Source organism: Pantherophis guttatus, chromosome 2, assembly GCF_059756535.1.
Source record: "Pantherophis guttatus breed Tessera chromosome 2, ASM5975653v1, whole genome shotgun sequence".
In the NCBI taxonomy this organism is placed as follows: domain Eukaryota; kingdom Metazoa; phylum Chordata; class Lepidosauria; order Squamata; family Colubridae; genus Pantherophis; species Pantherophis guttatus.
Genome location: NC_142064.1, coordinates 255,843,645 through 255,858,665, shown reverse-complemented (window position 1 = coordinate 255,858,665; position 15,021 = coordinate 255,843,645). Strand labels below are relative to the sequence as shown.

Sequence of the window (15,021 nt, the reverse complement as noted above, 5' to 3'; positions counted from 1 at the left end):
CCATTTATTTTGGGTGAAGCTCCTGGGAAGGCCAATTAAAAAGGGACACGTGGCTCTAGTTTGGCTTGGGCGGGGCCTGTTCTTCTGACATTGGAGTTTCTGTCTAATGTGAAGGCTCACCTTGTATAGTACAAAAGAACACAATGTGTATTATATTATCTAGGAGGTCTTTGCATTGTGTAACAAACCATTTGAAAGATCCCATTTGTCATGTCCCTTATTTAACGATTACTTCTCTATCACTGCCCTAGGTTTTGACAATCACTTAATGTATGTTAATCACCAATGATGGGGCCTTGGTGCCCTCTGAGCTTGCTTGTTTTCTCGATGATGATGTTACCTCATTTGGGTAATGAAATGTCTGCAAGAAAACAACCAAGCTGAGAATCCCTCATTTCAACCCTGAGATACAAATATTCTCCTTTATTGGTACCAATATTGGTTTTTTTCTGTTCTGAACGAATATATATTCTAATTTTTCCCTTTAATAATCCCTCAATGGTGTACCAAACTAATCACATACATAAATAGACCAAAATAAAGGCTTTGTCGAGTGCTGCTGCCTAGAATTTCCATTGCCTCATCAATAACTTTGTTTGGGAGGAACTATATGAAATTGGTTTCACCTTGCTTTCTTCTAGGACAGTGATGGCTAACCTTTTTGCCGTCTCATGCCAAAAGCATGGGAGCGTGGGGGGATCATGCACGTGCATGCCCATACCCATTATTCAATGCCCCTCGCGCCCTGCCCCCTGTGCATGCATGCACTCCCCCTGCTTTTGGCACACAATGGCATCAAGGTTGCCGGTGGGCCCGGTAGACACATTTTTCGCGCTCTGCAGGCTCGAGAGGCTTTCTTGGAGCCGGGGGGGGGTGAAAACAGCCTTCCCAACCCCCTGGAGGCCCTCTGGAGGCCAGAAACAGCCTGTTTCCCGACTTCCAGTGGGCCTGGGAGGCCCAAAAATCAGCTGGTTGGCACGCACACGCACGCTGGAGCTGAGCTAGGGCAACTCTCGCGTTCCCACAAATATGGCTCCGTGTGCCACCTGTGGCATGCGTGGTATAGGTTCGCCATCACGGTTCTAGGATGTTTTCCCCATTTTTCTCACTGTGGACTACAGCTTTGGGATTCCTCAGGGTTTTCATACTAGCAAAGTTTGAGCTTCTTCACTTCAGCCAAGGTCAGCTAAAGGGAAAAAGTAAGGTTCTACTCTGAGGCAAAACAACAACAACAACAACAAAAGGCACAGGTACAGTATATGTGGTACCTTGCTCAATAGTAATAACTGTGAGACAGATCCTGAAGTCCCAGTGGACAACCATTTAAATATGAGCCAGCAGTGTGCAGCAGCTGCCAAAAAAGCCAACATAGTTCCAAGCTGCATAAACAGAGGGATAGAATCAAGATCATGTGAAGTGTTAATACCATTTTATAATGCCTTGGTAAGGCCACACTTGGAATGCTGCATCCGGTTTTGGTCGTCACAATGTCAAAAAGATGTGGAGACTCTAGAAAGAGTGCAGAGAAGAGCAACAAAGATGATTAGGGAACTGGAGGCTAAAACATATGAAGAACGGTTGCAGGAACTGGGTATGTCTAGTTTAATGAAAAGAAGGACTAGGGGAGACATGATAGCAGTGTTCCAATATCTCAGGGGCTGCCACAAAGAAGAGGGAGTCAAGCTATTCTCCAAAGCAGTGGTCACCAACTGGTGGTCTGCAGACCACTGGTGGTCCATGAGAAAATGTTGGTGGTCTGCGGAGAAATCTTCGTATTTTTACATTTTTTATATTGCACTGATCCTGAAGCTACAGTCCCTGGGCCAGATATGGCCCTCGAGAGCAATTAATCCAGCCCATGTGTGGGAACACAAGGCTGTACCACCCACACCACACCACCCACATTTCAGCCCCCACTCTTAAGGCCGAACACAAACCTCACCTTGAGTAGAGCGGTGCGAGCCACACTAATTGAAACTGGAAGGAAATACCAAGAGCTCGCTGTGCTCAGCCGAAAAGCTGCCAGTGGAGCGGGGGGGGGGAGTTCAGCTGCCTTTCTGGCCTACATCTCTCCTTATGCAAGACCTCCGGGTGGGAGGCCCAAGAGAAAGCTCCTGCTCCAGGCACCCAGCCTGGAAACCTCTTTTGTGCTCCTTCTCTCAAGAAGCTTGGTCAATCTGACTGAAGGAAAATGAAGACTGGCTTGCTGACGTTGGTGGGCAAGTCAGTCCCATGACTGTAGTAGTCACAGGCCTGGCCAGTTGGTCATCTCGAAGCAGCTCCTCCACCCGGGTGCACCAGCCTGCAGGGGAGCTGCCTGCTCCCCTGAAGGCCGGTGCACCCGGGTGGAGGAGCTGCTCCAGGATGACCAATGGGCCAGTTCTGTGAGTGTGATTATTACAGCTCTGGAATATGGGACCGGCCGTGGCAGAGCTGGAAATCTCTGCCCTGGGGTGGCATGTACAATGTGCAACTTTGCAGATGGTACAATATGCAAAAAGAAGTGCAGCCCTTGCTGTCCGGAATGAAATAATGGTGCTGATTGATTTTTTTGGTTTGGTTTTAGATTTGAATGTTTTCCATGATGAGTGAAAAGAAGCAAAGGAATAGTTTGCATTTCTTTAGTAATACAAAAGATAATGTTACTAATGATAATAGTAGCAGTACCGATATGTGTACTTCGCTTAATTGTGAGCTGATCAATGAATCAGAGCCTCCACGGTTCTCCTCAGGCACCGTTAGGAAGAACATTCAAACTGGAGGTGGAAAGAAGATAAAACCTCAAAGTATCAAGAAGATATGATTTGAACTACTTGAAATTTGGATTTATTCAAGAACCTGGTAGTGAGCTGGATCCACGACCACTTTGTGTTGTTTGTTCTGAGAGTTTATCCAACAATGGCATGAAACCTTCGAAACTCAGAAGACACTTGCTCTCAAAATACCCGGATTTGGCTAAGAAATCACTTTGAATATTTTCAAAGAATGCATGAAAATATGCAAAAGCAAGTAAGTGCTTTAACAAAAATGACAGTTGAAGTCCTTATTAAAGGTTTCTTTTCTGATAGCACTTCAGATTGCAAAACATAAAAAGCCATATACGATTGGAGAAGAATTAATTAAGCCTTGCATATGACAAGCCCGTGAAGAGGTTTTGGGAAAGCAGGCTGTCCAGAAACTGAAAGCAATTCCTACATCCGCGACCACTATCAAGCACAGAATTGAAGGCATGGTTTAAGATCTTGAAAATCAAGTTATAAAAATGGTGAAAAATTCACCATTTTATGCAATTCAACTTGATGAATCAACAGATATAACTAACAAGGCACTTCTTTGTTTTGTGAGGATTGAGTGTGAAGGAGAGTTACAGGAAGAACTACTTTGTTAGCTCAACTTGTCAGGTTAAACAACTAGCTCTGAGATTTTTGAAGCACTGAATAGTTATTTCCTGGAACATGGAACTGAATGGAAAAAATGTATTGGGATATGTACAGACGGTGCCGCAAACATGACTGGATGTCTTTCAGGAATTGTTGCAAAGGTGAAAAGTGTAGGTCACTCAGACATTTTGTCTACACACTGCATTATGCCTTGTGAGCGACTTGCAGCGAAAAAAATGTCCCCAGAACTACACAAAGTATTATCAGATGTTATTAAAATTGTAAATGAAATTCGACACAAACGCTCAATTCTCGAGTGTTTGAGGCACTTTGTGAAGAAATGGGTTCCGAGTATACTCACCTTCTTCTGCATGCTGAGGTGAGATGGCTGTCAAGGGGCAAAATACTAACCCAACTGTTCACCCTGCACGAAGAATTTAAATTATTTTTCTACCAGCAAAATAATACAAAATTTCAAGAACTCTTGTCTGCCGATGAATGGGTAGCCACGCTTGCATGCCTGGCAGATATTTTTTCGCTGTTAAATGAACTAAATGTATCTTTGCAAGGGCAACTTAAGGATGTGTTCACACTCTGAGGTAAAATGGATGCTTTTCAAAAGAAATTATTACTGTGGCAAACGCGATTGGCTGAAGAAGATCAGCAGATGTTTTCAAATTTTGATGAATATATGAGAGAGAAGGATGTCAACCAGCAGGTGATAACCACCGTTCAACAGCACTTACAATCACTCCAGAATCTTTTGGTCGTTATTACCCAAAGAAAGAAGACCCCAGACATGGCGATATGTGGATAATAGAACCATTTGCAGCAAACATTGAAGATAGCAATTTAAGTAAGTATGAAAAAGAAAGTCTCATCGATCTCTCATCCAATGGCTGTCTCAAAGCTAAATTCCAGTTATCCATATCAAGATCTCATTTCTGGCTCTCCATAAAAAGTGAATACCAGTTGCTGAGTGAAAAAGCAATGATTTTTTTTTATTTATTTTTTTAAACAAAACATAAAACATAAATCCATCATCCATTACAATTGCAAACAGCGTGTCGGTTGGATACAAATCTTTTGTGCTTCATCTCTATATTCAGAATTTACTAATTATCTAATTTCTCTTATTGTCAAACAAATATACATCCTCATTTATCATTTATTTAACTATGGCTTTACCGCTTCAAAAAAAATTATTTTCAAATATTAAACTTATAACATTCATTTCATATTTCATATTTCATTTCCATGCTTTCTTATCTAGCCATTGATAAAATAAATCCCATATCTTATAATATTGTTTATCTTCTTGTTCTCTAATTTCAAATGTCAATTTAGTCATTTCAGCACATTCCATGATTTTCTTAATAACTTCATCTTGCATTGGTATTTTCTCATTTTTCCAGTTTTTAGCAAACACAATTCTGGCCGCTGTTAAAACATTCACAATCAAATATCTCAATTCTCTATTGTATATTTCTGGCACAATTCCTAATAAAAAAATCTCTGCCTTAAAGTCTCTGTGTTTTTTTTTTTTATCATTTTTTCCAACCATGTGTGGATTATAGTCCAGTATCTTTTAGCTTCTACACATGTCCACCACATATGGTAATATGAGCCCGGTGTCTGATGTCATTTCCAGTACTTTTCAGATTTGTGAAAAAAATATTTGTGTGAAAAGACATTTTCATCTGTCACAGCAATTAAAACTCAGCTTGAAATAAAAACGACTCTCTGTCTTGTGGTAACGTCATTGGAGCCAAAAATCCATAAACTTATTTCAAACAAACAGGAACAAATATCACACTAAAAATGAGTAATACTTAAATAAGCTTCAATTATTTTGTAATAATTACACTAATTTTAATAATGTTGTTACAATTTAACAACCTTTAAAGATTTTGTTAATATTAAGTAAGCTTTTATAATTTTGTTATATTAAATAGGTGCATTTCATATTAATAAAATGGAAGTTCTCTGTAAAATGTATTTATCTTTTTTAAACAATTCATATTTGTGGTCCGCAGGATTTAAAATTATGAACTTGGTGGTCCCTGAGGTCCAAAAAGTTGGATACCCCTGTTCCAAAGCACCTGAGGACAAGAAGCAATGGGTTGAAAGTAATCAAGGAGAGAAGCAACTTAGAACTAAGGAGAAATTTCCTGACAGAACAATTAATCAGTGGAGCAAGTTGCCTCCAAAAGTTGTAAATGCTCCAACACTGGAAGTTTTTAAGAAGATGTTGGATAGCCATTTGTCTAAAACAGTATAAGGTTTCCAAACTAAACAGGGGGTTGGACTAGAAGATCTCCAAGATCCCTTCCAACTCTGTTATTCTGTTCTGCTCTAAAACTGCTACCAATTGAGGTTTTATGTATACACTCAAAAACCCTCCCATCTTTTCTTTCTACAGGGCTGATGCTTGAAGTTATCACAAGACAATGGCTGATTTAGCAGAATTTATTTTATTTATTTATTTATTTTATTGAATTTGTATACCGCCCTACTCCCGAAGGACTCAGGGCGGTGAACAGCCATAGAATAAAACATATAAATACAAAATTTAAAATAAAGTAAAACGAATTAAATAATTTGGCTGAAAATTTAAAACCCCAATAATTTAAAACCAAAATTTAAAATTTCCATTTAAAAAGGGGAAAAACTTAGGTCAGGCCAGCTTGATGAAATAAGAAAGTCTTAAGCGCGCGACAGAAGGTACGCAGATCCAGGATCCTCCGTATCGCCGGGGGGAGCTCGTTCCAGATAGTAGGTGCCCCCACAGAGAAGGCTCTCCCCCTGCGGGCCGCCAGTCAACATTGTTTGGCCGACGGCACCTGGAGGAGCCCCTCTCTATGGGAGCGTACTGGTCAGTGGGAGGCTATTGGTGGTAGCAGGCGGTCCCGTAAATAACCAGGTCCTAAGCCATGGAGCGCTCTAAAGGTGATAACCAAAACCTTGAAGTGCACCCGGAAGACCACCAGGAGCCAGTGCATCTCGCGCAGGAGAGGTGTTACATGGGAGTGCCATGTCACTCCCATTACCACCCACGCGGCCGCACTCTGCGCCAGTTGGATCCTCCAAGTGCTCCTCAAGGGGAGCCCCATGTAGAGAGCGTTACAATAGTCCAGACGGGAGGTGACGAGGGCATGAGTGACCGTGCGTAGGGAGTCCCGATCTAGAAAGGGACGCAACTGGCGGATCAGGCGAACCTGATGAAAAATCCTCCCGGTCACGGCCGTCAAGTGCTCTTCTAAAGACAGCTGTGAATCCAGGAGGACACCCAAATTGCGAGCCCTTTCCATGGGGGCTAATGATTCGCCCCCAATAGTCAGTGATGGCACCAGCTGACTATATCGGGACATTGGAAACCACAGCCACTCGGTCTTGGATGGGTTGAGCCTGAGCCTGTTTCTCCCCATCCAGATCCGTACGGCCTCCAGGTACCGGGACATCACTTCAAGGGCATCGTTGGGGTGGTCTGGGGTGGAGATGTACAGCTGGGTGTCGTCAGCGTACTGGTGGTACTCCACCCCGAAACCACGGATGATCTCGCCTAGCGGCTTTACATAAATGTTGAACAAAAGGGGTGAGAGGACCGATCCTTGTGGCACCCCACATATAAGGGGCCTCGGGGTCGACCTCTGCCCCCCTGTCAACACAGACTGCGACTGGTCGGAGAGAAAGGAGGAGAACCATCGTAGTACGGTGCCTCCCACCCCCAACTCTTCCAACCGGTGCAGCATGATACCATGGTCGATGGTATCAAAAGCCACTGAGAGATCTAACAGGACCAGGACAAAGGAGCACCCCCTGTCCCGAGCCCTCCAGAGATCATCCACCAACGCGACCAATGCCGTTTCTGTGCTGTACCCGGGCCTGAAGCCCGACTGGAACGGATCTAGATACGTCATTTCATCCCGGTACTGGGGGAGCTGTCGCGCAACCACACTTTCAACAACCTTCACCACAAAGCGAAGGTTGGAGACAGGACGATAATTATATCTTCCAGTCTCAAATGGATATATCCATTTGATACATGCGCCAGATTATTTCATCACCATCAAAGGTCAATCGTTCTGGCAGTTGCCTTTGTTCTTGTCCTGAGGGAAGGAACATCCAGTTCTATTACTTACATCCCTGCATTTTCCATTAAGATAATCTTTAAGTACAGTCAACACAGCAGCAGGTGAATTTGGTTGCATTTCCTTCTCTTTCTAAATGCAGCTTTGTTCATTTGATACGAAGTTGTTGAGGACAAGGGAAGGGATTCCCAAAAGACTTCTGGATTCACTTTGAGAACACTTTGAGCCCCTGCTGCCATGTTGAAAAGTTTTCAGTTTCTGCCACTGCACTTCATCTCAAAACTGGGGGATAGTGAGGCAGGGTTACCAAATATCCAGTAAAAGGAGGACATTTCCTCTTTTTTACACTCATGTCCTCCATCCACCAGGTTTAGCCTTGAAAATCCCACAGATTTTCTCTTCCTCAGCAGCTTTTCTCTCCTCACCTGGCTTCACTTTCACTAATCAATTAATCTTTAAAATTAAGTATGAAATTAAAAGAAAACATGCAGTTAAAAGCCAACGTGTATTTTAGGAAAACAAACAACTGGGTGGAAAGATTTAGACCCGACTTCCCAACCCCTCCTATCAGGAATTGCAACCTCCAGGAGTGGAGTGCCCTTCCCAGGAGTGCCCTGGTCATCTGAGAGTCATTTTGGGTCATTCCCAGCTGCTCTCATTAAATTTAGGAAGCTGGCTACCAAAGAATCCACTTTGGCAGCAAAATCATCTGTTTGTTGGCAGGAGAAGCAAATCCCTGCGCCATTCAGCATGCCATCTTGGAGAAGATTTTGCTTTAGTCTCTTTACAGGTATAGAAAAGAGCAACAAAGATGGCAAAAGGCCTAGAGTCCTTCAAAGAAGTGAATGTCTTTAGTCTAAAGAAGAAAATGCTGAGCAAGACACAATAGAAGTCTTTCAATCCTCAAAGGGCTGTCACAAGGATAACTGATTCCCTGTAGCATCCAAAGGCAAAAGACAAGAAGGAAGGGAAAGAAGCCACGCAGAGGTGCATTCATCTCAGCCATATTTTCTATGTTTTTAATTGACTGTACCTCACCGTCCTTATGCAGGACTTTGATCATTATGAAGAGTTGATTTGTCATTTAAATCTGTGTCGGAATTGGTGCTACTGGAGGGCCAGTCGGTAGAAAGAAGCTAAGGCAGAGAAAAGAAATATGTGTAACCGGAAATCATTTGTGGAAAGAACCCAAATCCTGAAGCATTCAACAACTAGTCATTTTAAAGAGCAAAGTGTTGATGTTGTGATTACTTCTTGATCACTAGCCTTGCTTTGGGACAATCACTGATTAGTTAGTTAGTTAGTTAGTTAGTTAGTTAGTTAGTTAGTTAGTTAGTTAGTTGTCAAACATGTACAAGATAGCAGGTATAGGTATAGGTATAAATATAAACATAAACAAAGGAAGTAAATACAAATAAATGGGGACAGTAAGACAGGGACAGTAGGCAGGCTGGTGTGCTTTGCATGCCCCCTTTATGGACCTCTTAGGAATGGGGTGAGGTCCATGGTAGACAGTTTGAGGTTGAAGCTGTGAGGGTTTGAGGCTGTAACCAGAGTCAGGTAGAGTCACTCATGCCCTTGTCACCTCACGGTTGGATTATTGCAACATGCTCTACATGGGGCTACCCTTGAAAAGTGTTCAGAAACTACAGTTGGTCCAGAATGCAGCCGTGCAAGTTATACTGGGTGCGCCTAGATACACCCACATTACACCAATTCTCCGCGAGCTGCACTGGCTCCCTATTGGTCTCCAGGTGCAATTCAAGGTGTTGGTCATTACCTTTAAAGCCCTATATAGCTCAGGGCCAGGCTATCTTCGAGACCACCTTCTACCACATAGCTCCCAGCGACTGGTAAGATCCCACAGAGTTGGTCTCCTCTGGGTCCCGTCAGCTAAACAATGCCGGCTGGCGGGCCCACGGGGGAGGGCCTTCTCTGTGGCTGCCCCGGCTCTCTGGAACCAATTACCTCCTGAGATCTGGACCGCCCCCACCCTATTGGCCTTCCGCAAAGCGGGGAAGACCTGGCTCTTCCAGCAGGCCTGGGGCCATTGATCTCGTTATAATGATCTTGTGAGACCCGGCCACGAATTGGAGTGCATGTGTTTTAACATTTTAAAAGTTTTTAATGTTTTAATGTTTTTCTTTTTAACATTTTTATGGGATTGTTCGCATTGTTTTATTCGTTGTTGTAAGCAGCCCAGAGTCCCTTGGGAATTGGGCGGCATAGAAATGCGACAAAATAAATAAATAAATAAATTCTATAAATAAGGTGCTGAACATACCTACTACTCCTTCCTTCTCCTTCACCAACAACAACCCTGTGAGGTAGGTTGGGCTGAGATAGAATGAACTGGTCCAAAGCCATCCAGCCAGCTTTCACACCTAAGATGAGACTAGAACTCACAAGAACAACACTACTTGAAAATACCAATCTGGCTTTCCACTATGGAGGCATTGGTACATCCTAATGTTATCAACTTGGAAAAAATTGTAAGATACAAGCATATCTTAAATGACAAAAGGAAATTAAAAACTAAACAGGAGTGCCGGGGGATCGGGTAGGCGTGTGCCCACACCTATAATGCAAAGATCCCTCTGCACTTCCCCACCCCTCGTGAATGTGTGTGATCCCCAGGCCCAAAGTGGGCCGCGTGGGGGTGCAACGCACATGCGTGGTGGGGTTGCATGTGTACATGCTCAGGGGCAGCGCTAGGGGATGGGGCATTGGGGGGAGCATTGCATTATGGGTGTAGGCACGTGCCCACCTGACCCTCCCCGCACTCCCCCTGCTTTCAGCATGCGCGGGCAAAAAGGTTTGCCATCGCTCCCCTAAAGCATTCAACAAGTAGTCATTTTAAAGAGCAAAGTGTTGATGTTGTGATTACTTCTTGATCACTAGCTTGCTTTGGGACAATCACTGATTTTTATTTATTTATTTATTTATTTATTTATTTATTTATTTGTCAAACATGTACAAGATAGCACGTATAGGTATAAACATGAACAAAGGAAGTAAATACAGATAAATGGGACCAGTGAGACAGGAATGGTAAACACGCTGGTGTGCTTTGCACGCCCCCTTTACGGATCTCTTACGAATGGGGTGAGGTCTACGGTAGACAGTTTGAGGTTGAAGCTGTGAGGGTTTGAGGCTGTAACAACAGAGTCGGGTAGAGCATTCCAGGTGTTGACCACTCTGTTGCTGAAGTCGTATTTTCTACAATCGAGTTTGGAGCGGATTACTTTGAGGTTGTATTGATTGTTTGTCCATGTTTTATTGTGTGTATTACCATGGGGGGAACTGCAGGAGGAGCGGTGGCCCCTCCCCATGCCAAAGGGGAGAGCAAGTGGCGTCCGCAGCACTCCATCCTACTATCTCTCAGCTTGCCTTTGGACGCACCTAACAGGCACCAGCACAGGCATTGGGATTGCCTGCCTCCCCCATGCTTCTGCCTCAACCTGCTGTCGGTTTAAGTTTAAGTTTAAGTTTATTAAAATTTATATGCCGCCCTTCTCCCGAAGGACTCAGGGCGGCTCACAACAATAAAATCCCAATAAAAAGAACAATAATAAATACGATTAAAATTAACAATTAAAATTCAGTTTAAAACCCACAATTAATTAAAACTCCCAAAACAGACTCAGACAGTTTGCTTAAAAAGCCATGTCTTCAGGTCCTTGCAGAAGGAACGGAGCTCAGGGGCCGTCCGGACCTCGGTGGATAACTCGTTCCAGAGGGTCGGTACAGCCACAGAGAACGCCCTCATCCTGGGCACCGTCAGCCAACATTGTTTGGCCGACGGCACCCGGAGGAGGGCAGCTCTATGTGAGCCGACTAGACGGTGGGAGGCCGGTAGGAGGTGGTCCTGCAAATATCCTGGGCCCATGCCATGAAGGGCTTTATAGGTCAAAACCAAAACCTTGAAGCGGATCCGAAGGACCACCGCAGCTCGCACAGGAGAGGTAATAATCCCGTAATAATCCGTGCGGCTACATTCTGGACCAGTTGGAGCCTCCAGGTGCACCCCAAGGGTAGCCCCATGTAGAGGACATTGCAGTAGTCCAGAAGAGAGATAACGAGAGCCTGAGTGACTGTGCGAAGGGCATCCCTGTATAGGTAGGGTTGCAACTGGCGCATCAGGCAAACCTGTGCAAAAGCCGCCCTGGACATGGCCGTCAGATGGTCTACTAAAGACAGCCACGAATCCAGGAGGATGCCGAGGTTGCGAACCCTTCCAGCAGGAGTGGGAAAAGTTTTGTGGGCATTACACACGACTCTGCCCTCTTCCTTACTTGCCGGGCAATGGAGCAAACTGCGCGCAGCTGGCAGCATGACTTTCGCTCATCTTTTTCTGGGCATGGGGCTTCTGCTTATAGGCACCGGCAGCAGGTTGAGGCAGAAGCATGGGGGAGGCAGGCAATGTTGTGATTACTTCTTGATCATTAGTCTTGCTTTGCCCGTGTATTATTGTGTGTGTTACCGTGTATTATTACCGTGTATCGTATGTCAGTCACCAATCATGATGCTAAAGAATTCTCTCTTCTCTCCCTCCCTTTCTCTCTTGCCTTTCAGGCATGTACCTTAGTAGGAGCAATCCTGCAATTTTTGGGCTCATTTACACTATGTTGGCTTTGGATGCATTGTGCACTTGGTGTAGGAGGAAAAAAATATCATGGCATATTTTAATATATTTGTCACAAACCAGCTTTTGTTCCTCATAATCCTAGCAAAGGCCAACATCACAGATTGTACCGTAATCTTCCTTGAAGAACATTGCTTGAGGAAATACCTCCCTAGACACATGGACACGTCATCTTAGAAGACCTTGAAACTCCACCCATACCATCACTCAACACGTGTTCATTTTAGTGGATAAAATGAATCTACTGAATCGTACATCTGCCCCAGACAAATTTCCCTCTATCGAAGTAAGAAGCCATTCATTTGAAATCCAAAATGAATAAGGTTCTTCTCTTTGGGATTTTTGTCATGCTCTTCAGCACTACAGGTAAGTAAGTAAGTAAGTAAGTAAGTAAGTAAGTAAGTAAGTAAGTAAGTAAGTTAAAAGCTTTTAGTATTTAGGAAAGATTTGTCATGGCTTGACTTGAAAAATGTTTATTTGAGATTTGATTCCAACCCTTATATGTAGAAGCTCATTTGCATAGAGAAATACAAAGGATTTTGTCTGATCCAGAGCTTGAAGACCAGCAGGGTTATGGATCAAAGTCTGCTCTCAAAGGGAGCATGATTATCTGATATATTTGGGCAGAGCTGGAGCTAGAATATCTGGAGAAGAAAGTTCAGTGAAATTTGCTGTGGATCCAACTGGATCCACAGACAGACCATGATCTTGGATGATGGTGCTAAGGTGGAAGGAAATTCTGGAATCTATTCACTCTTTAGTGATTAAGATGGGTTGAGTTGGGAATTCACAGTTTTGAATGAAAGGTGGAAAACATGGGAATGGGATGCAATTGCAATGGGATGGGAGTGAGAATTGGACTAAATGTTCCCCATTGCTGCACTCATGGAGCAGTAAATAACTCTGCATTGGTGAACAGCCAAACTCAAGGTATAAAAATCTACCCCTTATAAAGGTATGGGATAAAATAATAACAGCACCTGAAACACTCCATAGTTAAGGCAATAAAGATATTTGGATAGTGGACATTGCAATCCCTGAAGACAGCTGAATTAAAGTGAAAGAAGTGGAGAAAATTACAAAATACAAAGACCTGCAAATGGAAGTAGAATGGCTGTGGCAAAAGATAGCAATGATAGTACCAATAGTAATAGGTACCTTATGATGAGCTCTGTAGTGCAGTGGTTATACTTGCAATATTGCAGGGTACTTCTGCTTACTGCCAGCTGACTGCAATTTGGCAGTTTGAATCTCACCAGGCTCAAGGTTGACCCAGCCTGCCATCTTTCCAAGGTCAGTAAAATGAGGACCCAGATTGTTGGGAGCAATATGCTGACTCTGTAGAACCACTGAGAGAGGGCACTGTGAAGTGGTATATATAAGTCTAAGTGTTATTGCTATTGCCTATGTATAATAATTGGCCACCTAATGAAAAGGAAGGACTCACTGAAGAAGAGCCTAATGCTGGGAACGATTGAGGGCAAAAGAAGAAGGGGATGACAGAGAATGAAGTGGCTGGATGGAGTCACTGAAGCAGTCGGCGTGAGCTTAAATGGACTCCGGGGGATGGTAGAGGACAGGAAGGCCTGGAGGAATGTTGTCCATTCCTAACTAACAATAAATAATAATAATATGGTTTTATTGTTTTTAATGTTGTAAGCTGCCCAGTGCTGCCTTGCAGTCAGATGGGAGGTAAATAAATAAACAAACAAACAAACAAATATTTTTGGTGATAGCTTTAACACCATAAAACAAAAATGTCTGCTTATCTCAGGTCCTTGGGAAAGATTCAATATGTGGATAAAAAATGCTAAATCCAATCTAGATATCTGGTTGACTGTGTGACCATTATCATCATCATCATCATCATCATCATCATCATCATCATCATCATCATCATCATCATCATATTGCTGCAACAATCCACAAGGATAGGATACAAAACATGCAAAATCCCTGTTGTAGTTTACAGGTCTCGGCCATAGTAACCTTCTTCTATCTTACAGGTTATTGTCTGTGGTGCTATGATAAGTCCCAGAGGACTCCTTCAGCGACTCCTGCTTGTTATTCTTGTGACACAGATCAATGTTTCAGGACAGGTTACTATAGAGGTAAGATCCTGGAGCAACAAGGCAGTTTGAAGTGGGCTGGAACTTCAAGGGTTTCCCCTTCCTTTTTTCTTTTTCTCACCACCATCCTTTTAAAATCATCCTTCCTTTTAACTTCCCAACACAGATGGCGAGTTGCTCTACTGGGATGCTGGTTGTACCACAGGCAAGAAGAAAATTAAATGTGGTGAAGAAAGGGTTTGGGAAACAAAAAGTCACTCCTATAAAGAATTCACACAGTGTTGCAACTCTTCTCAATGCTTTACTGGTCCCCCATTTAGTAAATTCTAAAGACAAATCTATTCAGAAGAATCTCTCATAAACAAAGGGAGACATCTTCTTCTCCTTTCCCATTTCTACACAGATGTTCTCCATCCGTCATGCTGTGTCCTTCTGTGGGATCACATTCAGAATTATTTGTCATGTAATAAATAGTTTCTGAGAATAATTTCAGGCTTCCTTGGCTCTTCTGTTTGTAAAAGACAATATTCCTAATATTACTGCAAGTTACATGTTACGAAAGATAGAGTGCTTAATAAATTCCAGGGTTATCACCAGTTACAACCTGAGTAAAATACAAAGATGAACCAACTAATCAAAAAGTTATATCATCTCTCAATTATTATCCAGTGATGCTCAGTGATGCAAGAGAAAGAATGTACCGTATTTTTGGAGTATAAGACACACCGTTTTTCTCCCCAAAAAGAGAGTTAAAATCTGGGTGCATCTTATCCGAATGTAGCCCCGCTCAACCTCTCAAACGGAGGTTTCAGAGGCTGAAAAAAGCCTCAGAAATG

At 43.2% G+C, this 15,021-nt stretch overlaps 1 long non-coding RNA gene across 1 annotated transcript; it reads left to right on the top strand.

Annotated features, from left to right (window-relative positions):
* Positions 1 to 12,352: 12,352 nt before the first annotated feature.
* On the top strand, positions 12,353 to 14,672 carry LOC148115614 (uncharacterized). Its single transcript, XR_015731980.1, has 3 exons — positions 12,353 to 12,482; positions 14,123 to 14,227; positions 14,352 to 14,672. It is a non-coding gene; the product is annotated as an uncharacterized LOC148115614 (long non-coding RNA).
* Positions 14,673 to 15,021: the final 349 nt, after the last annotated feature.